Source organism: Garra rufa, unplaced genomic scaffold (genome assembly GCF_049309525.1).
Source record: "Garra rufa unplaced genomic scaffold, GarRuf1.0 hap1_unplaced_070, whole genome shotgun sequence".
NCBI lineage: Eukaryota > Metazoa > Chordata > Actinopteri > Cypriniformes > Cyprinidae > Garra > Garra rufa.
This window is the reverse complement of record NW_027394345.1, coordinates 25,664-50,849: the sequence shown is the minus strand read 5'-3', so window position 1 is coordinate 50,849 and position 25,186 is coordinate 25,664. Positions and strand designations below refer to the sequence as shown.

The 25,186-nt window shown below is 48.8% G+C and overlaps 11 non-coding genes across 11 annotated transcripts; all 11 read right to left on the bottom strand.

Moving 5' to 3' along the window:
- Nucleotides 1-568: 568 nt before the first annotated feature.
- Nucleotides 569-640, bottom strand: trnap-agg (transfer RNA proline (anticodon AGG)). Its single transcript has one exon. It is a non-coding gene; the product is annotated as a tRNA-Pro (tRNA).
- A 335-nt stretch (nucleotides 641-975) lies between these two features.
- trnap-agg (transfer RNA proline (anticodon AGG)) lies at nucleotides 976-1,047 on the bottom strand. Its single transcript has one exon. It is a non-coding gene; the product is annotated as a tRNA-Pro (tRNA).
- Nucleotides 1,048-7,818: 6,771 nt separating this feature from the next.
- trnap-agg (transfer RNA proline (anticodon AGG)) lies at nucleotides 7,819-7,890 on the bottom strand. Its single transcript has one exon. It is a non-coding gene; the product is annotated as a tRNA-Pro (tRNA).
- A 1,900-nt stretch (nucleotides 7,891-9,790) lies between these two features.
- On the bottom strand, nucleotides 9,791-9,862 carry trnap-agg (transfer RNA proline (anticodon AGG)). Its single transcript has one exon. It is a non-coding gene; the product is annotated as a tRNA-Pro (tRNA).
- Nucleotides 9,863-11,405: 1,543 nt separating this feature from the next.
- On the bottom strand, nucleotides 11,406-11,477 carry trnap-agg (transfer RNA proline (anticodon AGG)). Its single transcript has one exon. It is a non-coding gene; the product is annotated as a tRNA-Pro (tRNA).
- Nucleotides 11,478-11,812: 335 nt separating this feature from the next.
- On the bottom strand, nucleotides 11,813-11,884 carry trnap-agg (transfer RNA proline (anticodon AGG)). Its single transcript has one exon. It is a non-coding gene; the product is annotated as a tRNA-Pro (tRNA).
- Nucleotides 11,885-15,569: 3,685 nt separating this feature from the next.
- trnap-agg (transfer RNA proline (anticodon AGG)) lies at nucleotides 15,570-15,641 on the bottom strand. The gene has a single exon. It is a non-coding gene; the product is annotated as a tRNA-Pro (tRNA).
- A 1,900-nt stretch (nucleotides 15,642-17,541) lies between these two features.
- On the bottom strand, nucleotides 17,542-17,613 carry trnap-agg (transfer RNA proline (anticodon AGG)). The gene has a single exon. It is a non-coding gene; the product is annotated as a tRNA-Pro (tRNA).
- Nucleotides 17,614-19,156: 1,543 nt separating this feature from the next.
- trnap-agg (transfer RNA proline (anticodon AGG)) lies at nucleotides 19,157-19,228 on the bottom strand. The gene has a single exon. It is a non-coding gene; the product is annotated as a tRNA-Pro (tRNA).
- A 335-nt stretch (nucleotides 19,229-19,563) lies between these two features.
- trnap-agg (transfer RNA proline (anticodon AGG)) lies at nucleotides 19,564-19,635 on the bottom strand. The gene has a single exon. It is a non-coding gene; the product is annotated as a tRNA-Pro (tRNA).
- A 5,143-nt stretch (nucleotides 19,636-24,778) lies between these two features.
- Nucleotides 24,779-24,850, bottom strand: trnap-agg (transfer RNA proline (anticodon AGG)). Its single transcript has one exon. It is a non-coding gene; the product is annotated as a tRNA-Pro (tRNA).
- Nucleotides 24,851-25,186: the final 336 nt, after the last annotated feature.

Here is a 25,186-nt window from a genome sequence, read left to right as displayed (position 1 = left end):
GGCCAGTGACCAGCGCTGTAAATGACATTGACACTGAAAAAACCACAAGTAGGAAGATTTCAGTCCTACCTAATGATGCCTTGCAACTGAGCCAAAGCAAGCAGGATAGACAGCTACTCCTCCAAAAAGGTGTTTTCAAAGCTTCAGACAGGCTCGTCCAGGATTTGAACCCAAGAACTGTCGCACCTGAAGCAAGAATCACGACCCTAGACCAACGAGCCACACAAATCTGCTTGCTCCCTTGGTTGCCAAATGCAAAAAGACTATGCACATGGCTGCTAAGACACTCATTTTTGCCATGCCTCCACCAGCTCGGGCTAACTTCCCAATCGACTGTTGACCCCAAAAATGTCACGCGAAAGATGTGAAGCAAGGTTCAACTGTAGACGGTTGCCATCTGAGCGATTTCTGTGACCATACCTCCTTTCAGTGCAAACTCTCAAACCCATCAAGCTAAGCAGCCAACCAAGTTTAAATTGCAGATGAGGAACTGAGAAAAAGGGTGCGACTTAGACGTCAAAAGAAAGCCGGATCAATGGATGCAACTTTAAAAATGAAGGCTGAATGCAGCCTCGTCCGGGATTTGAACCCGGGACCTCTCGCACCCTAAGCGAGAATCATACCCCTAGACCAACGAGCCTCTTTCCTGTTGGAACCCTCTGCGCTCCTCGTAAAGCAAGCAGGATGCACGCTACAAATTAATAAGAGCACTTTCAAAGCTGCAGACCTACTCATCCTGGATTTTAAACCCAAGACCTCTCGCACCCAAAATGTTAATCATACCCTTAGACAAACGAGCCCATCAATGGTGTCCAGTCGTGAAGAAGGCACATACGGCTGCAAAAAACTCCCACATCCTTTCTGCTGGGTCTCCACCAGATTGGACAGCCCTTACAATCGAATGTTGACCAAAACTTGTCAGGACGTGAGCCTCGAATCAACCCCAGACTGAAAACAGGCCTCAAAGGCCACGGCGGGCTCGTCCGGGATTTGAACCCGGGACCTCTCGCACCCTAAGCGAGAATCATACCCCTAGACCAACGAGCCAACTACCCACACAATTCATTGTACCCGGCCACATGCTTTACTGCACCCCTGGTAAAAAAAGTCCATTTTGGCACTTACAGGATAGACATTAAAACTCAAGTAAAACAGGCTTTAACGACTGAGTCGGGCTCGTCCGTTATTTGAACCCGGGACCTCTCGCACCCGAAGCGAGAATCATACCCCTAGACCAACGAGCCATTCAACCAAACTCTTCACTGTGCTCCCGGTAAAGAAAGCAGGATGCACAGATACACATTAAAAGAGCACTTTTGAAGTTGCAGACAGGCTCGTTCGGGATTTGAAGTCGGGACCTCTCGTAACTTAAGCGAGAATCATACCCCAGACCAACGAGCCATTCAACCAAACTCTTCACTGTGTTCCCGGTAAAGAAAGCAGGATGCACAGATACACATTAAAAGAGCACTTTTGAAGTTGCAGACTGGCTCGTTCGGGATTTGAAGGCGGGCCCTCTCGCAACTTAAGCGAGAATCATACCCCTAAACCAACAAGACTCCTAGGGGTGTGACGTTGTGAAGACGACAGATATGGCTGCAAAAAAAAAAAAACTCTTATCTGCCACAGCTACACCAGCTTGGGCTTCCCTTCCAATCGAGTGTTGACCAAAGCTTATCAGGGTAAGGGACTTGAGGCTCGATCCCAACCCAGATGGTTGCAGTGCAGCGCCGCCCAACTATGGCAATGGTCGGATCGACTTATACAACTCCAGAAACCCGGGACCTCTCGTACCCGCTGTGCGTTGGTTTTCATTTATACTTCTGCATCATTGTCCGCGTCGACGTGCAGTACACATGCGAACCGCTAGTCTGCAGTGTCCACGGGCATGATGCTTGTGTAAACCGGAGTACCACGGCAGAGGCCGAAGAAAAGGCCGTAGCTACGGCGACTGTTCGACCCAGAAGTATAAATCAGACTTTACACTCTCCCAAATGAGCTATATTGACAATGCCACGTCTGGCCAGTGACCAGCGCTGTAAATGACATTGACACTGAAAAAACCACAAGTAGGAAGATTTCAGTCCTACCTAATGATGCCTTGCAACTGAGCCAAAGCAAGCAGGTTAGACAGCTACTCCTCCAAAAAGGTGTTTTCAAAGCTTCAGACAGGCTCATCCAGGATTTGAACCCAAGAACTATCGCACCTGAAGCAAGAATCACGACCCTAGACCAACGAGCCACACAAATCTGCTTGCTCCCTTGGTTGCCAAATGCAAAAAGACTATGCACATGGCTGCTAAGACACTCATTTTTGCCATGCCTCCACCAGCTCGGGCTAACTTCCCAATCGACTGTTGACCCCAAAAATGTCACGCGAAAGATGTGAAGCAAGGTTCAACTGTAGACGGTTGCCATCTGAGCGATTTCTGTGACCATACCTCCTTTCAGTGCAAACTCTCAAACCCATCAAGCTAAGCAGCCAACCAAGTTTAAATTGCAGATGAGGAACTGAGAAAAAGGGTGCGACTTAGACGTCAAAAGAAAGCCGGATCAATGGATGCAACTTTAAAAATGAAGCGAGAATCATACCCCTAGACCAACGAGCCTCTTTCCTGTTGGAACCCTCTGCGCTCCTAGTAAAGGAAGCAGGATGCACGCTACAAATTAATAAGAGCACTTTCAAAGCTGCAGACGGACTCATCCTGGATTTTAAACCCCAGACCTCTCGCACCCAAAATGTTAATCATACCCTTAGACAAACGAGCCTATCAATGGTGTCCAGTCGTGAAGAAGGCACATACGGCTGCAAAAAACTCCCACATCCTTTCTGCTGGGTCTCCACCAGATTGGACAGCCCTTACAATCGAATGTTGACCAAAACTTGTCAGGACGTGAGCCTCGAATCAACCCCGGACTGAAAACAGGCCTCAAAGGCCACGGCGGGCTCGTCCGGGATTTGAACCCGGGACCTCTCGCTACTTAAGCGAGAATCATACCCCAGACCAACGAGGCATTCAACCAAACTCTTCACTGTGTTCCCGGTAAAGAAAGCAGGATGCACAGATACACATTAAAAGAGCACTTTTGAAGTTGCAGACTGGCTCGTTCGGGATTTGAAGGCGGGCCCTCTCGCAACTTAAGCGAGAATCATACCCCTAGACCAACAAGACTCCTAGGGGTATGACGTCGTGAAGACGACAGATATGGCTGCAAAAAAAAAAAAAAACTCTTATCTGCCACAGCTACACCAGCTTGGGCTTCCCTTCCAATCGAGTGTTGACCAAAGCTTATCAGGGTAAGGGACTTGAGGCTCGATCCCAACCCAGATGGTTGCAGTGCAGCGCCGCCCAACTATGGCAATGGTCGGATCGACTTATACAACTCCAGAAACCCGGGACCTCTCGTACCCGCTGTGCGTTGGTTTTCATTTATACTTCTGCATCATTGTCCGCGTCGACGTGCAGTACACATGCGAACCGCTAGTCTGCAGTGTCCACGGGCATGATGCTTGTGTAAACCGGAGTACCACGGCAGAGGCCGAAGAAAAGGCCGTAGCTACGGCGACTGTTCGACCCAGAAGTATAAATCAGACTTTACACTCTCCCAAATGAGCTATATTGACAATGCCACGTCTGGCCAGTGACCAGCGCTGTAAATGACATTGACACTGAAAAAACCACAAGTAGGAAGATTTCAGTCCTACCTAATGATGCCTTGCAACTGAGCCAAAGCAAGCAGGATAGACAGCTACTCCTCCAAAAAGGTGTTTTCAAAGCTTCACACAGGCTCGTCCAGGATTTGAACCCAAGAACTGTCGCACCTGAAGCAAGAATCACGACCCTAGACCAACGAGCCACACAAATCTGCTTGCTCCCTTGGTTGCCAAATGCAAAAAGACTATGCACATGGCTGCTAAGACACTCATTTTTGCCATGCCTCCACCAGCTCGGGCTAACTTCCCAATCGACTGTTGACCCCAAAAATGTCACGCGAAAGATGTGAAGCAAGGTTCAACTGTAGACGGTTGCCATCTGAGCGATTTCTGTGACCATACCTCCTTTCAGTGCAAACTCTCAAACCCATCAAGCTAAGCAGCCAACCAAGTTTAAATTGCAGATGAGGAACTGAGAAAAAGGGTGCGACTTAGACGTCAAAAGAAAGCCGGATCAATGGATGCAACTTTAAAAATGAAGCGAGAATCATACCCCTAGACCAACGAGCCTCTTTCCTGTTGGAACCCTCTGCGCTCCTAGTAAAGGAAGCAGGATGCACGCTACAAATTAATAAGAGCACTTTCAAAGCTGCAGACGGACTCATCCTGGATTTTAAACCCCAGACCTCTCGCACCCAAAATGTTAATCATACCCTTAGACAAACGAGCCTATCAATGGTGTCCAGTCGTGAAGAAGGCACATACGGCTGCAAAAAACTCCCACATCCTTTCTGCTGGGTCTCCACCAGATTGGACAGCCCTTACAATCGAATGTTGACCAAAACTTGTCAGGACGTGAGCCTCGAATCAACCCCGGACTGAAAACAGGCCTCAAAGGCCACGGCGGGCTCGTCCGGGATTTGAACCCGGGACCTGAACCCGGGACCTCTCGCTACTTAAGCGAGAATCATACCCCAGACCAACGAGGCATTCAACCAAACTCTTCACTGTGTTCCCGGTAAAGAAAGCAGGATGCACAGATACACATTAAAAGAGCACTTTTGAAGTTGCAGACTGGCTCGTTCGGGATTTGAAGGCGGGCCCTCTCGCAACTTAAGCGAGAATCATACCCCTAGACCAACAAGACTCCTAGGGGTATGACGTCGTGAAGACGACAGATATGGCTGCAAAAAAAAAAAAAAACTCTTATCTGCCACAGCTACACCAGCTTGGGCTTCCCTTCCAATCGAGTGTTGACCAAAGCTTATCAGGGTAAGGGACTTGAGGCTCGATCCCAACCCAGATGGTTGCAGTGCAGCGCCGCCCAACTATGGCAATGGTCGGATCGACTTATACAACTCCAGAAACCCGGGACCTCTCGTACCCGCTGTGCGTTGGTTTTCATTTATACTTCTGCATCATTGTCCGCGTCGACGTGCAGTACACATGCGAACCGCTAGTCTGCAGTGTCCACGGGCATGATGCTTGTGTAAACCGGAGTACCACGGCAGAGGCCGAAGAAAAGGCCGTAGCTACGGCGACTGTTCGACCCAGAAGTATAAATCAGACTTTACACTCTCCCAAATGAGCTATATTGACAATGCCACGTCTGGCCAGTGACCAGCGCTGTAAATGACATTGACACTGAAAAAACCACAAGTAGGAAGATTTCAGTCCTACCTAATGATGCCTTGCAACTGAGCCAAAGCAAGCAGGATAGACAGCTACTCCTCCAAAAAGGTGTTTTCAAAGCTTCAGACAGGCTCGTCCAGGATTTGAACCCAAGAACTGTCGCACCTGAAGCAAGAATCACGACCCTAGACCAACGAGCCACACAAAACTGTTTGCTCCCTTGGTTGCCAAATGCAAAAAGACTATGCACATGGCTGCTAAGACACTGATTTTTGCCATGCCTCCACCAGCTCGGGCTAACTTCCCAATCGACTGTTGACCCCAAAAATGTCACGCGAAAGATGTGAAGCAAGGTTCAACTGTAGACGGTTGCCATCTGAGCGATTTCTGTGACCATACCTCCTTTCAGTGCAAACTCTCAAACCCATCAAGCTAAGCAGCCAACCAAGTTTAAATTGCAGATGAGGAACTGAGAAAAAGGGTGCGACTTAGACGTCAAAAGAAAGCCGGATCAATGGATGCAACTTTAAAAATGAAGCGAGAATCATACCCCTAGACCAACGAGCCTCTTTCCTGTTGGAACCCTCTGCGCTCCTAGTAAAGGAAGCAGGATGCACGCTACAAATTAATAAGAGCACTTTCAAAGCTGCAGACGGACTCATCCTGGATTTTAAACCCCAGACCTCTCGCACCCAAAATGTTAATCATACCCTTAGACAAACGAGCCTATCAATGGTGTCCAGTCGTGAAGAAGGCACATACGGCTGCAAAAAACTCCCACATCCTTTCTGCTGGGTCTCCACCAGATTGGACAGCCCTTACAATCGAATGTTGACCAAAACTTGTCAGGACGTGAGCCTCGAATCAACCCCGGACTGAAAACAGGCCTCAAAGGCCACGGCGGGCTCGTCCGGGATTTGAACCCGGGACCTGAACCCGGGACCTCTCGCTACTTAAGCGAGAATCATACCCCAGACCAACGAGGCATTCAACCAAACTCTTCACTGTGTTCCCGGTAAAGAAAGCAGGATGCACAGATACACATTAAAAGAGCACTTTTGAAGTTGCAGACTGGCTCGTTCGGGATTTGAAGGCGGGCCCTCTCGCAACTTAAGCGAGAATCATACCCCTAGACCAACAAGACTCCTAGGGGTATGACGTCGTGAAGACGACAGATATGGCTGCAAAAAAAAAAAAAAACTCTTATCTGCCACAGCTACACCAGCTTGGGCTTCCCTTCCAATCGAGTGTTGACCAAAGCTTATCAGGGTAAGGGACTTGAGGCTCGATCCCAACCCAGATGGTTGCAGTGCAGCGCCGCCCAACTATGGCAATGGTCGGATCGACTTATACAACTCCAGAAACCCGGGACCTCTCGTACCCGCTGTGCGTTGGTTTTCATTTATACTTCTGCATCATTGTCCGCGTCGACGTGCAGTACACATGCGAACCGCTAGTCTGCAGTGTCCACGGGCATGATGCTTGTGTAAACCGGAGTACCACGGCAGAGGCCGAAGAAAAGGCCGTAGCTACGGCGACTGTTCGACCCAGAAGTATAAATCAGACTTTACACTCTCCCAAATGAGCTATATTGACAATGCCACGTCTGGCCAGTGACCAGCGCTGTAAATGACATTGACACTGAAAAAACCACAAGTAGGAAGATTTCAGTCCTACCTAATGATGCCTTGCAACTGAGCCAAAGCAAGCAGGATAGACAGCTACTCCTCCAAAAAGGTGTTTTCAAAGCTTCAGACAGGCTCGTCCAGGATTTGAACCCAAGAACTGTCGCACCTGAAGCAAGAATCACGACCCTAGACCAACGAGCCACACAAAACTGTTTGCTCCCTTGGTTGCCAAATGCAAAAAGACTATGCACATGGCTGCTAAGACACTGATTTTTGCCATGCCTCCACCAGCTCGGGCTAACTTCCCAATCGACTGTTGACCCCAAAAATGTCACGCGAAAGATGTGAAGCAAGGTTCAACTGTAGACGGTTGCCATCTGAGCGATTTCTGTGACCATACCTCCTTTCAGTGCAAACTCTCAAACCCATCAAGCTAAGCAGCCAACCAAGTTTAAATTGCAGATGAGGAACTGAGAAAAAGGGTGCGACTTAGACGTCAAAAGAAAGCCGGATCAATGGATGCAACTTTAAAAATGAAGCGAGAATCATACCCCTAGACCAACGAGCCTCTTTCCTGTTGGAACCCTCTGCGCTCCTAGTAAAGGAAGCAGGATGCACGCTACAAATTAATAAGAGCACTTTCAAAGCTGCAGACGGACTCATCCTGGATTTTAAACCCCAGACCTCTCGCACCCAAAATGTTAATCATACCCTTAGACAAACGAGCCTATCAATGGTGTCCAGTCGTGAAGAAGGCACATACGGCTGCAAAAAACTCCCACATCCTTTCTGCTGGGTCTCCACCAGATTGGACAGCCCTTACAATCGAATGTTGACCAAAACTTGTCAGGACGTGAGCCTCGAATCAACCCCAGACTGAAAACAGGCCTCAAAGGCCACGGCGGGCTCGTCCGGGATTTGAACCGGGGACCTCTCGCACCCTAAGCGAGAATCATACCCCTAGACCAACAAGCCAACTACCTACACAATTCATTGTACCCGGCCACATGCTTTACTGCACCCCTGGTAAAAAAAAGTCCATTTTGGCACTTACAGGATAGACATTAAAACTCAAGTAAAACAGGCTTTAACGACTGAGTCGGGCTCGTCCGTTATTTGAACCCGGGACCTCTCGCACCCGAAGCGAGAATCATACCCCTAGACCAACGAGCCATTCAACCAAACTCTTCACTGTGCTCCCGGTAAAGAAAGCAGGATGCACAGATACACATTAAAAGAGCACTTTTGAAGTTGCAGACAGGCTCGTTCGGGATTTGAAGCCGGGACCTCTCGCTACTTAAGCGAGAATCATACCCCAGACCAACGAGGCATTCAACCAAACTCTTCACTGTGTTCCCGGTAAAGAAAGCAGGATGCACAGATACACATTAAAAGAGCACTTTTGAAGTTGCAGACTGGCTCGTTCGGGATTTGAAGGCGGGCCCTCTCGCAACTTAAGCGAGAATCATACCCCTAGACCAACAAGACTCCTAGGGGTATGACGTCGTGAAGACGACAGATATGGCTGCAAAAAAAAAAAAAAACTCTTATCTGCCACAGCTACACCAGCTTGGGCTTCCCTTCCAATCGAGTGTTGACCAAAGCTTATCAGGGTAAGGGACTTGAGGCTCGATCCCAACCCAGATGGTTGCAGTGCAGCGCCGCCCAACTATGGCAATGGTCGGATCGACTTATACAACTCCAGAAACCCGGGACCTCTCGTACCCGCTGTGCGTTGGTTTTCATTTATACTTCTGCATCATTGTCCGCGTCGACGTGCAGTACACATGCGAACCGCTAGTCTGCAGTGTCCACGGGCATGATGCTTGTGTAAACCGGAGTACCACGGCAGAGGCCGAAGAAAAGGCCGTAGCTACGGCGACTGTTCGACCCAGAAGTATAAATCAGACTTTACACTCTCCCAAATGAGCTATATTGACAATGCCACGTCTGGCCAGTGACCAGCGCTGTAAATGACATTGACACTGAAAAAACCACAAGTAGGAAGATTTCAGTCCTACCTAATGATGCCTTGCAACTGAGCCAAAGCAAGCAGGATAGACAGCTACTCCTCCAAAAAGGTGTTTTCAAAGCTTCAGACAGGCTCATCCAGGATTTGAACCCAAGAACTGTCGCACCTGAAGCAAGAATCACGACCCTAGACCAACGAGCCACACAAAACTGTTTGCTCCCTTGGTTGCCAAATGCAAAAAGACTATGCACATGGCTGCTAAGACACTGATTTTTGCCATGCCTCCACCAGCTCGGGCTAACTTCCCAATCGACTGTTGACCCCAAAAATGTCACGCGAAAGATGTGAAGCAAGGTTCAACTGTAGACGGTTGCCATCTGAGCGATTTCTGTGACCATACCTCCTTTCAGTGCAAACTCTCAAACCCATCAAGCTAAGCAGCCAACCAAGTTTAAATTGCAGATGAGGAACTGAGAAAAAGGGTGCGACTTAGACGTCAAAAGAAAGCCGGATCAATGGATGCAACTTTAAAAATGAAGCGAGAATCATACCCCTAGACCAACGAGCCTCTTTCCTGTTGGAACCCTCTGCGCTCCTAGTAAAGGAAGCAGGATGCACGCTACAAATTAATAAGAGCACTTTCAAAGCTGCAGACGGACTCATCCTGGATTTTAAACCCCAGACCTCTCGCACCCAAAATGTTAATCATACCCTTAGACAAACGAGCCTATCAATGGTGTCCAGTCGTGAAGAAGGCACATACGGCTGCAAAAAACTCCCACATCCTTTCTGCTGGGTCTCCACCAGATTGGACAGCCCTTACAATCGAATGTTGACCAAAACTTGTCAGGACGTGAGCCTCGAATCAACCCCAGACTGAAAACAGGCCTCAAAGGCCACGGCGGGCTCGTCCGGGATTTGAACCCGGGACCTCTCGCACCCTAAGCGAGAATCATACCCCTAGACCAACAAGCCAACTACCTACACAATTCATTGTACCCGGCCACATGCTTTACTGCACCCCTGGTAAAAAAAAGTCCATTTTGGCACTTACAGGATAGACATTAAAACTCAAGTAAAACAGGCTTTAACGACTGAGTCGGGCTCGTCCGTTATTTGAACCCGGGACCTCTCGCACCCGAAGCGAGAATCATACCCCTAGACCAACGAGCCATTCAACCAAACTCTTCACTGTGCTCCCGGTAAAGAAAGCAGGATGCACAGATACACATTAAAAGAGCACTTTTGAAGTTGCAGACAGGCTCGTTCGGGATTTGAAGCCGGGACCTCTCGCTACTTAAGCGAGAATCATACCCCAGACCAACGAGGCATTCAACCAAACTCTTCACTGTGTTCCCGGTAAAGAAAGCAGGATGCACAGATACACATTAAAAGAGCACTTTTGAAGTTGCAGACTGGCTCGTTCGGGATTTGAAGGCGGGCCCTCTCGCAACTTAAGCGAGAATCATACCCCTAGACCAACAAGACTCCTAGGGGTATGACGTCGTGAAGACGACAGATATGGCTGCAAAAAAAAAAAAACTCTTATCTGCCACAGCTACACCAGCTTGGGCTTCCCTTCCAATCGAGTGTTGACCAAAGCTTATCAGGGTAAGGGACTTGAGGCTCGATCCCAACCCAGATGGTTGCAGTGCAGCGCCGCCCAACTATGGCAATGGTCGGATCGACTTATACAACTCCAGAAACCCGGGACCTCTCGTACCCGCTGTGCGTTGGTTTTCATTTATACTTCTGCATCATTGTCCGCGTCGACGTGCAGTACACATGCGAACCGCTAGTCTGCAGTGTCCACGGGCATGATGCTTGTGTAAACCGGAGTACCACGGCAGAGGCCGAAGAAAAGGCCGTAGCTACGGCGACTGTTCGACCCAGAAGTATAAATCAGACTTTACACTCTCCCAAATGAGCTATATAGACAATGCCACGTCTGGCCAGTGACCAGCGCTGTAAATGACATTGACACTGAAAAAACCACAAGTAGGAAGATTTCAGTCCTACCTAATGATGCCTTGCAACTGAGCCAAAGCAAGCAGGATAGACAGCTACTCCTCCAAAAAGGTGTTTTCAAAGCTTCAGACAGGCTCGTCCAGGATTTGAACCAAAGAACTGTCGCACCTGAAGCAAGAATCACGACCCTAGACCAACGAGCCACACAAATCTGCTTGCTCCCTTGGTTGCCAAATGCAAAAAGACTATGCACATGGCTGCTAAGACACTCATTTTTGCCATGCCTCCACCAGCTCGGGCTAACTTCCCAATCGACTGTTGACCCCAAAAATGTCACGCGAAAGATGTGAAGCAAGGTTCAACTGTAGACGGTTGCCATCTGAGCGATTTCTGTGACCATACCTCCTTTCAGTGCAAACTCTCAAACCCATCAAGCTAAGCAGCCAACCAAGTTTAAATTGCAGATGAGGAACTGAGAAAAAGGGTGCGACTTAGACGTCAAAAGAAAGCCGGATCAATGGATGCAACTTTAAAAATGAAGGCTGAATGCGGGCTCGTCCGGGATTTGAACCCGGGACCTCTCGCACCCTAAGCGAGAATCATACCCCTAGACCAACGAGCCTCTTTCCTGTTGGAACCCTCTGCGCTCCTCGTAAAGCAAGCAGGATGCACGCTACAAATTAATAAGAGCACTTTCAAAGCTGCAGACCTACTCATCCTGGATTTTAAACCCAAGACCTCTCGCACCCAAAATGTTAATCATACCCTTAGACAAACGAGCCCATCAATGGTGTCCAGTCGTGAAGAAGGCACATACGGCTGCAAAAAACTCCCACATCCTTTCTGCTGGGTCTCCACCAGATTGGACAGCCCTTACAATCGAATGTTGACCAAAACTTGTCAGGACGTGAGCCTCGAATCAACCCCAGACTGAAAACAGGCCTCAAAGGCCACGGCGGGCTCGTCCGGGATTTGAACCCGGGACCTCTCGCACCCTAAGCGAGAATCATACCCCTAGACCAACGAGCCAACTACCCACACAATTCATTGTACCCGGCCACATGCTTTACTGCACCCCTGGTAAAAAAAGTCCATTTTGGCACTTACAGGATAGACATTAAAACTCAAGTAAAACAGGCTTTAACGACTGAGTCGGGCTCGTCCGTTATTTGAACCCGGGACCTCTCGCACCCGAAGCGAGAATCATACCCCTAGACCAACGAGCCATTCAACCAAACTCTTCACTGTGCTCCCGGTAAAGAAAGCAGGATGCACAGATACACATTAAAAGAGCACTTTTGAAGTTGCAGACAGGCTCGTTCGGGATTTGAAGTCGGGACCTCTCGTAACTTAAGCGAGAATCATACCCCAGACCAACGAGCCATTCAACCAAACTCTTCACTGTGTTCCCGGTAAAGAAAGCAGGATGCACAGATACACATTAAAAGAGCACTTTTGAAGTTGCAGACTGGCTCGTTCGGGATTTGAAGGCGGGCCCTCTCGCAACTTAAGCGAGAATCATACCCCAGACCAACGAGGCATTCAACCAAACTCTTCACTGTGTTCCCGGTAAAGAAAGCAGGATGCACAGATACACATTAAAAGAGCACTTTTGAAGTTGCAGACTGGCTCGTTCGGGATTTGAAGGCGGGCCCTCTCGCAACTTAAGCGAGAATCATACCCCTAGACCAACAAGACTCCTAGGGGTATGACGTCGTGAAGACGACAGATATGGCTGCAAAAAAAAAAAAAAACTCTTATCTGCCACAGCTACACCAGCTTGGGCTTCCCTTCCAATCGAGTGTTGACCAAAGCTTATCAGGGTAAGGGACTTGAGGCTCGATCCCAACCCAGATGGTTGCAGTGCAGCGCCGCCCAACTATGGCAATGGTCGGATCGACTTATACAACTCCAGAAACCCGGGACCTCTCGTACCCGCTGTGCGTTGGTTTTCATTTATACTTCTGCATCATTGTCCGCGTCGACGTGCAGTACACATGCGAACCGCTAGTCTGCAGTGTCCACGGGCATGATGCTTGTGTAAACCGGAGTACCACGGCAGAGGCCGAAGAAAAGGCCGTAGCTACGGCGACTGTTCGACCCAGAAGTATAAATCAGACTTTACACTCTCCCAAATGAGCTATATTGACAATGCCACGTCTGGCCAGTGACCAGCGCTGTAAATGACATTGACACTGAAAAAACCACAAGTAGGAAGATTTCAGTCCTACCTAATGATGCCTTGCAACTGAGCCAAAGCAAGCAGGATAGACAGCTACTCCTCCAAAAAGGTGTTTTCAAAGCTTCACACAGGCTCGTCCAGGATTTGAACCCAAGAACTGTCGCACCTGAAGCAAGAATCACGACCCTAGACCAACGAGCCACACAAATCTGCTTGCTCCCTTGGTTGCCAAATGCAAAAAGACTATGCACATGGCTGCTAAGACACTGATTTTTGCCATGCCTCCACCAGCTCGGGCTAACTTCCCAATCGACTGTTGACCCCAAAAATGTCACGCGAAAGATGTGAAGCAAGGTTCAACTGTAGACGGTTGCCATCTGAGCGATTTCTGTGACCATACCTCCTTTCAGTGCAAACTCTCAAACCCATCAAGCTAAGCAGCCAACCAAGTTTAAATTGCAGATGAGGAACTGAGAAAAAGGGTGCGACTTAGACGTCAAAAGAAAGCCGGATCAATGGATGCAACTTTAAAAATGAAGCGAGAATCATACCCCTAGACCAACGAGCCTCTTTCCTGTTGGAACCCTCTGCGCTCCTAGTAAAGGAAGCAGGATGCACGCTACAAATTAATAAGAGCACTTTCAAAGCTGCAGACGGACTCATCCTGGATTTTAAACCCCAGACCTCTCGCACCCAAAATGTTAATCATACCCTTAGACAAACGAGCCTATCAATGGTGTCCAGTCGTGAAGAAGGCACATACGGCTGCAAAAAACTCCCACATCCTTTCTGCTGGGTCTCCACCAGATTGGACAGCCCTTACAATCGAATGTTGACCAAAACTTGTCAGGACGTGAGCCTCGAATCAACCCCGGACTGAAAACAGGCCTCAAAGGCCACGGCGGGCTCGTCCGGGATTTGAACCCGGGACCTGAACCCGGGACCTCTCGCTACTTAAGCGAGAATCATACCCCAGACCAACGAGGCATTCAACCAAACTCTTCACTGTGTTCCCGGTAAAGAAAGCAGGATGCACAGATACACATTAAAAGAGCACTTTTGAAGTTGCAGACTGGCTCGTTCGGGATTTGAAGGCGGGCCCTCTCGCAACTTAAGCGAGAATCATACCCCTAGACCAACAAGACTCCTAGGGGTATGACGTCGTGAAGACGACAGATATGGCTGCAAAAAAAAAAAAAAACTCTTATCTGCCACAGCTACACCAGCTTGGGCTTCCCTTCCAATCGAGTGTTGACCAAAGCTTATCAGGGTAAGGGACTTGAGGCTCGATCCCAACCCAGATGGTTGCAGTGCAGCGCCGCCCAACTATGGCAATGGTCGGATCGACTTATACAACTCCAGAAACCCGGGACCTCTCGTACCCGCTGTGCGTTGGTTTTCATTTATACTTCTGCATCATTGTCCGCGTCGACGTGCAGTACACATGCGAACCGCTAGTCTGCAGTGTCCACGGGCATGATGCTTGTGTAAACCGGAGTACCACGGCAGAGGCCGAAGAAAAGGCCGTAGCTACGGCGACTGTTCGACCCAGAAGTATAAATCAGACTTTACACTCTCCCAAATGAGCTATATTGACAATGCCACGTCTGGCCAGTGACCAGCGCTGTAAATGACATTGACACTGAAAAAACCACAAGTAGGAAGATTTCAGTCCTACCTAATGATGCCTTGCAACTGAGCCAAAGCAAGCAGGATAGACAGCTACTCCTCCAAAAAGGTGTTTTCAAAGCTTCAGACAGGCTCGTCCAGGATTTGAACCCAAGAACTGTCGCACCTGAAGCAAGAATCACGACCCTAGACCAACGAGCCACACAAAACTGTTTGCTCCCTTGGTTGCCAAATGCAAAAAGACTATGCACATGGCTGCTAAGACACTGATTTTTGCCATGCCTCCACCAGCTCGGGCTAACTTCCCAATCGACTGTTGACCCCAAAAATGTCACGCGAAAGATGTGAAGCAAGGTTCAACTGTAGACGGTTGCCATCTGAGCGATTTCTGTGACCATACCTCCTTTCAGTGCAAACTCTCAAACCCATCAAGCTAAGCAGCCAACCAAGTTTAAATTGCAGATGAGGAACTGAGAAAAAGGGTGCGACTTAGACGTCAAAAGAAAGCCGGATCAATGGATGCAACTTTAAAAATGAAGCGAGAATCATACCCCTAGACCAACGAGCCTCTTTCCTGTTGGAACCCTCTGCGCTCCTAGTAAAGGAAGCAGGATGCACGCTACAAATTAATAAGAGCACTTTCAAAGCTGCAGACGGACTCATCCTGGATTTTAAACCCCAGACCTCTCGCACCCAAAATGTTAATCATACCCTTAGACAAACGAGCCTATCAATGGTGTCCAGTCGTGAAGAAGGCACATACGGCTGCAAAAAACTCCCACATCCTTTCTGCTGGGTCTCCACCAGATTGGACAGCCCTTACAATCGAATGTTGACCAAAACTTGTCAGGACGTGAGCCTCGAATCAACCCCAGACTGAAAACAGGCCTCAAAGGCCACGGCGGGCTCGTCCGGGATTTGAACCGGGGACCTCTCGCACCCTAAGCGAGAATCATACCCCTAGACCAACAAGCCAACTACCTACACAATTCATTGTACCCGGCCACATGCTTTACTGCACCCCTGGTAAAAAAAAGTCCATTTTGGCACTTACAGGATAGACATTAAAACTCAAGTAAAACAGGCTTTAACGACTGAGTCGGGCTCGTCCGTTATTTGAACCCGGGACCTCTCGCACCCGAAGCGAGAATCATACCCCTAGACCAACGAGCCATTCAACCAAACTCTTCACTGTGCTCCCGGTAAAGAAAGCAGGATGCACAGATACACATTAAAAGAGCACTTTTGAAGTTGCAGACAGGCTCGTTCGGGATTTGAAGCCGGGACCTCTCGCTACTTAAGCGAGAATCATACCCCAGACCAACGAGGCATTCAACCAAACTCTTCACTGTGTTCCCGGTAAAGAAAGCAGGATGCACAGATACACATTAAAAGAGCACTTTTGAAGTTGCAGACTGGCTCGTTCGGGATTTGAAGGCGGGCCCTCTCGCAACTTAAGCGAGAATCATACCCCTAGACCAACAAGACTCCTAGGGGTATGACGTCGTGAAGACGACAGATATGGCTGCAAAAAAAAAAAAAAACTCTTATCTGCCACAGCTACACCAGCTTGGGCTTCCCTTCCAATCGAGTGTTGACCAAAGCTTATCAGGGTAAGGGACTTGAGGCTCGATCCCAACCCAGATGGTTGCAGTGCAGCGCCGCCCAACTATGGCAATGGTCGGATCGACTTATACAACTCCAGAAACCCGGGACCTCTCGTACCCGCTGTGCGTTGGTTTTCATTTATACTTCTGCATCACTGTCCGCGTCGACGTGCAGTACACATGCGAACCGCTAGTCTGCAGTGTCCACGGGCATGATGCTTGTGTAAACCGGAGTACCACGGCAGAGGCCGAAGAAAAGGCCGTAGCTACGGCGACTGTTCGACCCAGAAGTATAAATCAGACTTTACACTCTCCCAAATGAGCTATATTGACAATGCCACGTCTGGCCAGTGACCAGCGCTGTAAATGACATTGACACTGAAAAAACCACAAGTAGGAAGATTTCAGTCCTACCTAATGATGCCTTGCAACTGAGCCAAAGCAAGCAGGATAGACAGCTACTCCTCCAAAAAGGTGTTTTCAAAGCTTCAGACAGGCTCGTCCAGGATTTGAACCCAAGAACTGTCGCACCTGAAGCAAGAATCACGACCCTAGACCAACGAGCCACACAAAACTGTTTGCTCCCTTGGTTGCCAAATGCAAAAAGACTATGCACATGGCTGCTAAGACACTGATTTTTGCCATGCCTCCACCAGCTCGGGCTAACTTCCCAATCGACTGTTGACCCCAAAAATGTCACGCGAAAGATGTGAAGCAAGGTTCAACTGTAGACGGTTGCCATCTGAGCGATTTCTGTGACCATACCTCCTTTCAGTGCAAACTCTCAAACCCATCAAGCTAAGCAGCCAACCAAGTTTAAATTGCAGATGAGGAACTGAGAAAAAGGGTGCGACTTAGACGTCAAAAGAAAGCCGGATCAATGGATGCAACTTTAAAAATGAAGCGAGAATCATACCCCTAGACCAACGAGCCTCTTTCCTGTTGGAACCCTCTGCGCTCCTAGTAAAGGAAGCAGGATGCACGCTACAAATTAATAAGAGCACTTTCAAAGCTGCAGACGGACTCATCCTGGATTTTAAACCCCAGACCTCTCGCACCCAAAATGTTAATCATACCCTTAGACAAACGAGCCTATCAATGGTGTCCAGTCGTGAAGAAGGCACATACGGCTGCAAAAAACTCCCACATCCTTTCTGCTGGGTCTCCACCAGATTGGACAGCCCTTACAATCGAATGTTGACCAAAACTTGTCAGGACGTGAGCCTCGAATCAACCCCAGACTGAAAACAGGCCTCAAAGGCCACGGCGGGCTCGTCCGGGATTTGAACCCGGGACCTCTCGCACCCTAAGCGAGAATCATACCCCTAGACCAACAAGCCAACTACCTACACAATTCATTGTACCCGGCCACATGCTTTACTGCACCCCTGGTAAAAAAAAGTCCATTTTGGCACTTACAGGATAGACATTAAAACTCAAGTAAAACAGGCTTTAACGACTGAGTCGGGCTCGTCCGTTATTTGAACCCGGGACCTCTCGCACCCGAAGCGAGAATCATACCCCTAGACCAACGAGCCATTCAACCAAACTCTTCACTGTGCTCCCGGTAAAGAAAGCAGGATGCACAGATACACATTAAAAGAGCACTTTTGAAGTTGCAGACAGGCTCGTTCGGGATTTGAAGCCGGGACCTCTCGCTACTTAAGCGAGAATCATACCCCAGACCAACGAGGCATTCAACCAAACTCTTCACTGTGTTCCCGGTAAAGAAAGCAGGATGCACAGATACACATTAAAAGAGCACTTTTGAAGTTGCAGACTGGCTCGTTCGGGATTTGAAGGCGGGCCCTCTCGCAACTTAAGCGAGAATCATACCCCTAGACCAACAAGACTCCTAGGGGTATGACGTCGTGAAGACGACAGATATGGCTGCAAAAAAAAAAAAACTCTTATCTGCCACAGCTACACCAGCTTGGGCTTCCCTTCCAATCGAGTGTTGACCAAAGCTTATCAGGGTAAGGGACTTGAGGCTCGATCCCAACCCAGATGGTTGCAGTGCAGCGCCGCCCAACTATGGCAATGGTCGGATCGACTTATACAACTCCAGAAACCCGGGACCTCTCGTACCCGCTGTGCGTTGGTTTTCATTTATACTTCTGCATCATTGTCCGCGTCGACGTGCAGTACACATGCGAACCGCTAGTCTGCAGTGTCCACGGGCATGATGCTTGTGTAAACCGGAGTACCACGGCAGAGGCCGAAGAAAAGGCCGTAGCTACGGCGACTGTTCGACCCAGAAGTATAAATCAGACTTTACACTCTCCCAAATGAGCTATATAGACAATGCCACGTCTGGCCAGTGACCAGCGCTGTAAATGACATTGACACTGAAAAAACCACAAGTAGGAAGATTTCAGTCCTACCTAATGATGCCTTGCAACTGAGCCAAAGCAAGCAGGATAGACAGCTACTCCTCCAAAAAGGTGTTTTCAAAGCTTCAGACAGGCTCGTCCAGGATTTGAACCAAAGAACTGTCGCACCTGAAGCAAGAATCACGACCCTAGACCAACGAGCCACACAAATCTGCTTGCTCCCTTGGTTGCCAAATGCAAAAAGACTATGCACATGGCTGCTAAGACACTCATTTTTGCCATGCCTCCACCAGCTCGGGCTAACTTCCCAATCGACTGTTGACCCCAAAAATGTCACGCGAAAGATGTGAAGCAAGGTTCAACTGTAGACGGTTGCCATCTGAGCGATTTCTGTGACCATACCTCCTTTCAGTGCAAACTCTCAAACCCATCAAGCTAAGCAGCCAACCAAGTTTAAATTGCAGATGAGGAACTGAGAAAAAGGGTGCGACTTAGACGTCAAAAGAAAGCCGGATCAATGGATGCAACTTTAAAAATGAAGGCTGAATGCGGGCTCGTCCGGGATTTGAACCCGGGACCTCTCGCACCCTAAGCGAGAATCATACCCCTAGACCAACGAGCCTCTTTCCTGTTGGAACCCTCTGCGCTCCTCGTAAAGCAAGCAGGATGCACGCTACAAATTAATAAGAGCACTTTCAAAGCTGCAGACCTACTCATCCTGGATTTTAAACCCAAGACCTCTCGCACCCAAAATGTTAATCATACCCTTAGACAAACGAGCCCATCAATGGTGTCCAGTCGTGAAGAAGGCACATACGGCTGCAAAAAACTCCCACATCCTTTCTGCTGGGTCTCCACCAGATTGGACAGCCCTTACAATCGAATGTTGACCAAAACTTGTCAGGACGTGAGCCTCGAATCAACCCCAGACTGAAAACAGGCCTCAAAGGCCACGGCGGGCTCGTCCGGGATTTGAACCCGGGACCTCTCGCACCCTAAGCGAGAATCATACCCCTAGACCAACGAGCCAACTACCCACACAATTCATTGTACCCGGCCACATGCTTTACTGCACCCCTGGTAAAAAAAGTCCATTTTGGCACTTACAGGATAGACATTAAAACTCAAGTAAAACAGGCTTTAACGACTGAGTCGGGCTCGTCCGTTATTTGAACCCGGGACCTCTCGCACCCGAAGCGAGAATCATACCCCTAGACCAACGAGCCATTCAACCAAACTCTTCACTGTGCTCCCGGTAAAGAAAGCAGGATGCACAGATACACATTAAAAGAGCACTTTTGAAGTTGCAGACAGGCTCGTTCGGGATTTGAAGTCGGGACCTCTCGTAACTTAAGCGAGAATCATACCCCAGACCAACGAGCCATTCAACCAAACTCTTCACTGTGTTCCCGGTAAAGAAAGCAGGATGCACAGATACACATTAAAAGAGCACTTTTGAAGTTGCAGACTGGCTCGTTCGGGATTTGAAGGCGGGCCCTCTCGCAACTTAAGCGAGAATCATACCCCTAAACCAACAAGACTCCTAGGGGTGTGACGTTGTGAAGACGACAGATATGGCTGCAAAAAAAAAAAAAACTCTTATCTGCCACAGCTACACCAGCTTGGGCTTCCCTTCCAATCGAGTGTTGACCAAAGCTTATCAGGGTAAGGGACTTGAGGCTCGATCCCAACCCAGATGGTTGCAGTGCAGCGCCGCCCAACTATGGCAATGGTCGGATCGACTTATACAACTCCAGAAACCCGGGACCTCTCGTACCCGCTGTGCGTTGGTTTTCATTTATACTTCTGCATCATTGTCCGCGTCGACGTGCAGTACACATGCGAACCGCTAGTCTGCAGTGTCCACGGGCATGATGCTTGTGTAAACCGGAGTACCACGGCAGAGGCCGAAGAAAAGGCCGTAGCTACGGCGACTGTTCGACCCAGAAGTATAAATCAGACTTTACACTCTCCCAAATGAGCTATATTGACAATGCCACGTCTGGCCAGTGACCAGCGCTGTAAATGACATTGACACTGAAAAAACCACAAGTAGGAAGATTTCAGTCCTACCTAATGATGCCTTGCAACTGAGCCAAAGCAAGCAGGTTAGACAGCTACTCCTCCAAAAAGGTGTTTTCAAAGCTTCAGACAGGCTCATCCAGGATTTGAACCCAAGAACTATCGCACCTGAAGCAAGAATCACGACCCTAGACCAACGAGCCACACAAATCTGCTTGCTCCCTTGGTTGCCAAATGCAAAAAGACTATGCACATGGCTGCTAAGACACTCATTTTTGCCATGCCTCCACCAGCTCGGGCTAACTTCCCAATCGACTGTTGACCCCAAAAATGTCACGCGAAAGATGTGAAGCAAGGTTCAACTGTAGACGGTTGCCATCTGAGCGATTTCTGTGACCATACCTCCTTTCAGTGCAAACTCTCAAACCCATCAAGCTAAGCAGCCAACCAAGTTTAAATTGCAGATGAGGAACTGAGAAAAAGGGTGCGACTTAGACGTCAAAAGAAAGCCGGATCAATGGATGCAACTTTAAAAATGAAGCGAGAATCATACCCCTAGACCAACGAGCCTCTTTCCTGTTGGAACCCTCTGCGCTCCTAGTAAAGGAAGCAAGATGCACGCTACAAATTAATAAGAGCACTTTCAAAGCTGCAGACGGACTCATCCTGGATTTTAAACCCCAGACCTCTCGCACCCAAAATGTTAATCATACCCTTAGACAAACGAGCCTATCAATGGTGTCCAGTCGTGAAGAAGGCACATACGGCTGCAAAAAACTCCCACATCCTTTCTGCTGGGTCTCCACCAGATTGGACAGCCCTTACAATCGAATGTTGACCAAAACTTGTCAGGACGTGAGCCTCGAATCAACCCCGGACTGAAAACAGGCCTCAAAGGCCACGGCGGGCTCGTCCGGGATTTGAACCCGGGACCTCTCGCTACTTAAGCGAGAATCATACCCCAGACCAACGAGGCATTCAACCAAACTCTTCACTGTGTTCCCGGTAAAGAAAGCAGGATGCACAGATACACATTAAAAGAGCACTTTTGAAGTTGCAGACTGGCTCGTTCGGGATTTGAAGGCGGGCCCTCTCGCAACTTAAGCGAGAATCATACCCCTAGACCAACAAGACTCCTAGGGGTATGACGTCGTGAAGACGACAGATATGGCTGCAAAAAAAAAAAAAAACTCTTATCTGCCACAGCTACACCAGCTTGGGCTTCCCTTCCAATCGAGTGTTGACCAAAGCTTATCAGGGTAAGGGACTTGAGGCTCGATCCCAACCCAGATGGTTGCAGTGCAGCGCCGCCCAACTATGGCAATGGTCGGATCGACTTATACAACTCCAGAAACCCGGGACCTCTCGTACCCGCTGTGCGTTGGTTTTCATTTATACTTCTGCATCATTGTCCGCGTCGACGTGCAGTACACATGCGAACCGCTAGTCTGCAGTGTCCACGGGCATGATGCTTGTGTAAACCGGAGTACCACGGCAGAGGCCGAAGAAAAGGCCGTAGCTACGGCGACTGTTCGACCCAGAAGTATAAATCAGACTTTACACTCTCCCAAATGAGCTATATTGACAATGCCACGTCTGGCCAGTGACCAGCGCTGTAAATGACATTGACACTGAAAAAACCACAAGTAGGAAGATTTCAGTCCTACCTAATGATGCCTTGCAACTGAGCCAAAGCAAGCAGGATAGACAGCTACTCCTCCAAAAAGGTGTTTTCAAAGCTTCACACAGGCTCGTCCAGGATTTGAACCCAAGAACTGTCGCACCTGAAGCAAGAATCACGACCCTAGACCAACGAGCCACACAAATCTGCTTGCTCCCTTGGTTGCCAAATGCAAAAAGACTATGCACATGGCTGCTAAGACACTCATTTTTGCCATGCCTCCACCAGCTCGGGCTAACTTCCCAATCGACTGTTGACCCCAAAAATGTCACGCGAAAGATGTGAAGCAAGGTTCAACTGTAGACGGTTGCCATCTGAGCGATTTCTGTGACCATACCTCCTTTCAGTGCAAACTCTCAAACCCATCAAGCTAAGCAGCCAACCAAGTTTAAATTGCAGATGAGGAACTGAGAAAAAGGGTGCGACTTAGACGTCAAAAGAAAGCCGGATCAATGGATGCAACTTTAAAAATGAAGCGAGAATCATACCCCTAGACCAACGAGCCTCTTTCCTGTTGGAACCCTCTGCGCTCCTAGTAAAGGAAGCAGGATGCACGCTACAAATTAATAAGAGCACTTTCAAAGCTGCAGACGGACTCATCCTGGATTTTAAACCCCAGACCTCTCGCACCCAAAATGTTAATCATACCCTTAGACAAACGAGCCTATCAATGGTGTCCAGTCGTGAAGAAGGCACATACGGCTGCAAAAAACTCCCACATCCTTTCTGCTGGGTCTCCACCAGATTGGACAGCCCTTACAATCGAATGTTGACCAAAACTTGTCAGGACGTGAGCCTCGAATCAACCCCGGACTGAAAACAGGCCTCAAAGGCCACGGCGGGCTCGTCCGGGATTTGAACCCGGGACCTGAACCCGGGACCTCTCGCTACTTAAGCGAGAATCATACCCCAGACCAACGAGGCATTCAACCAAACTCTTCACTGTGTTCCCGGTAAAGAAAGCAGGATGCACAGATACACATTAAAAGAGCACTTTTGAAGTTGCAGACTGGCTCGTTCGGGATTTGAAGGCGGGCCCTCTCGCAACTTAAGCGAGAATCATACCCCTAGACCAACAAGACTCCTAGGGGTATGACGTCGTGAAGACGACAGATATGGCTGCAAAAAAAAAAAAAAACTCTTATCTGCCACAGCTACACCAGCTTGGGCTTCCCTTCCAATCGAGTGTTGACCAAAGCTTATCAGGGTAAGGGACTTGAGGCTCGATCCCAACCCAGATGGTTGCAGTGCAGCGCCGCCCAACTATGGCAATGGTCGGATCGACTTATACAACTCCAGAAACCCGGGACCTCTCGTACCCGCTGTGCGTTGGTTTTCATTTATACTTCTGCATCATTGTCCGCGTCGACGTGCAGTACACATGCGAACCGCTAGTCTGCAGTGTCCACGGGCATGATGCTTGTGTAAACCGGAGTACCACGGCAGAGGCCGAAGAAAAGGCCGTAGCTACGGCGACTGTTCGACCCAGAAGTATAAATCAGACTTTACACTCTCCCAAATGAGCTATATTGACAATGCCACGTCTGGCCAGTGACCAGCGCTGTAAATGACATTGACACTGAAAAAACCACAAGTAGGAAGATTTCAGTCCTACCTAATGATGCCTTGCAACTGAGCCAAAGCAAGCAGGATAGACAGCTACTCCTCCAAAAAGGTGTTTTCAAAGCTTCAGACAGGCTCGTCCAGGATTTGAACCCAAGAACTGTCGCACCTGAAGCAAGAATCACGACCCTAGACCAACGAGCCACACAAAACTGTTTGCTCCCTTGGTTGCCAAATGCAAAAAGACTATGCACATGGCTGCTAAGACACTGATTTTTGCCATGCCTCCACCAGCTCGGGCTAACTTCCCAATCGACTGTTGACCCCAAAAATGTCACGCGAAAGATGTGAAGCAAGGTTCAACTGTAGACGGTTGCCATCTGAGCGATTTCTGTGACCATACCTCCTTTCAGTGCAAACTCTCAAACCCATCAAGCTAAGCAGCCAACCAAGTTTAAATTGCAGATGAGGAACTGAGAAAAAGGGTGCGACTTAGACGTCAAAAGAAAGCCGGATCAATGGATGCAACTTTAAAAATGAAGCGAGAATCATACCCCTAGACCAACGAGCCTCTTTCCTGTTGGAACCCTCTGCGCTCCTAGTAAAGGAAGCAGGATGCACGCTACAAATTAATAAGAGCACTTTCAAAGCTGCAGACGGACTCATCCTGGATTTTAAACCCCAGACCTCTCGCACCCAAAATGTTAATCATACCCTTAGACAAACGAGCCTATCAATGGTGTCCAGTCGTGAAGAAGGCACATACGGCTGCAAAAAACTCCCACATCCTTTCTGCTGGGTCTCCACCAGATTGGACAGCCCTTACAATCGAATGTTGACCAAAACTTGTCAGGACGTGAGCCTCGAATCAACCCCAGACTGAAAACAGGCCTCAAAGGCCACGGCGGGCTCGTCCGGGATTTGAACCGGGGACCTCTCGCACCCTAAGCGAGAATCATACCCCTAGACCAACAAGCCAACTACCTACACAATTCATTGTACCCGGCCACATGCTTTACTGCACCCCTGGTAAAAAAAAGTCCATTTTGGCACTTACAGGATAGACATTAAAACTCAAGTAAAACAGGCTTTAACGACTGAGTCGGGCTCGTCCGTTATTTGAACCCGGGACCTCTCGCACCCGAAGCGAGAATCATACCCCTAGACCAACGAGCCATTCAACCAAACTCTTCACTGTGCTCCCGGTAAAGAAAGCAGGATGCACAGATACACATTAAAAGAGCACTTTTGAAGTTGCAGACAGGCTCGTTCGGGATTTGAAGCCGGGACCTCTCGCTACTTAAGCGAGAATCA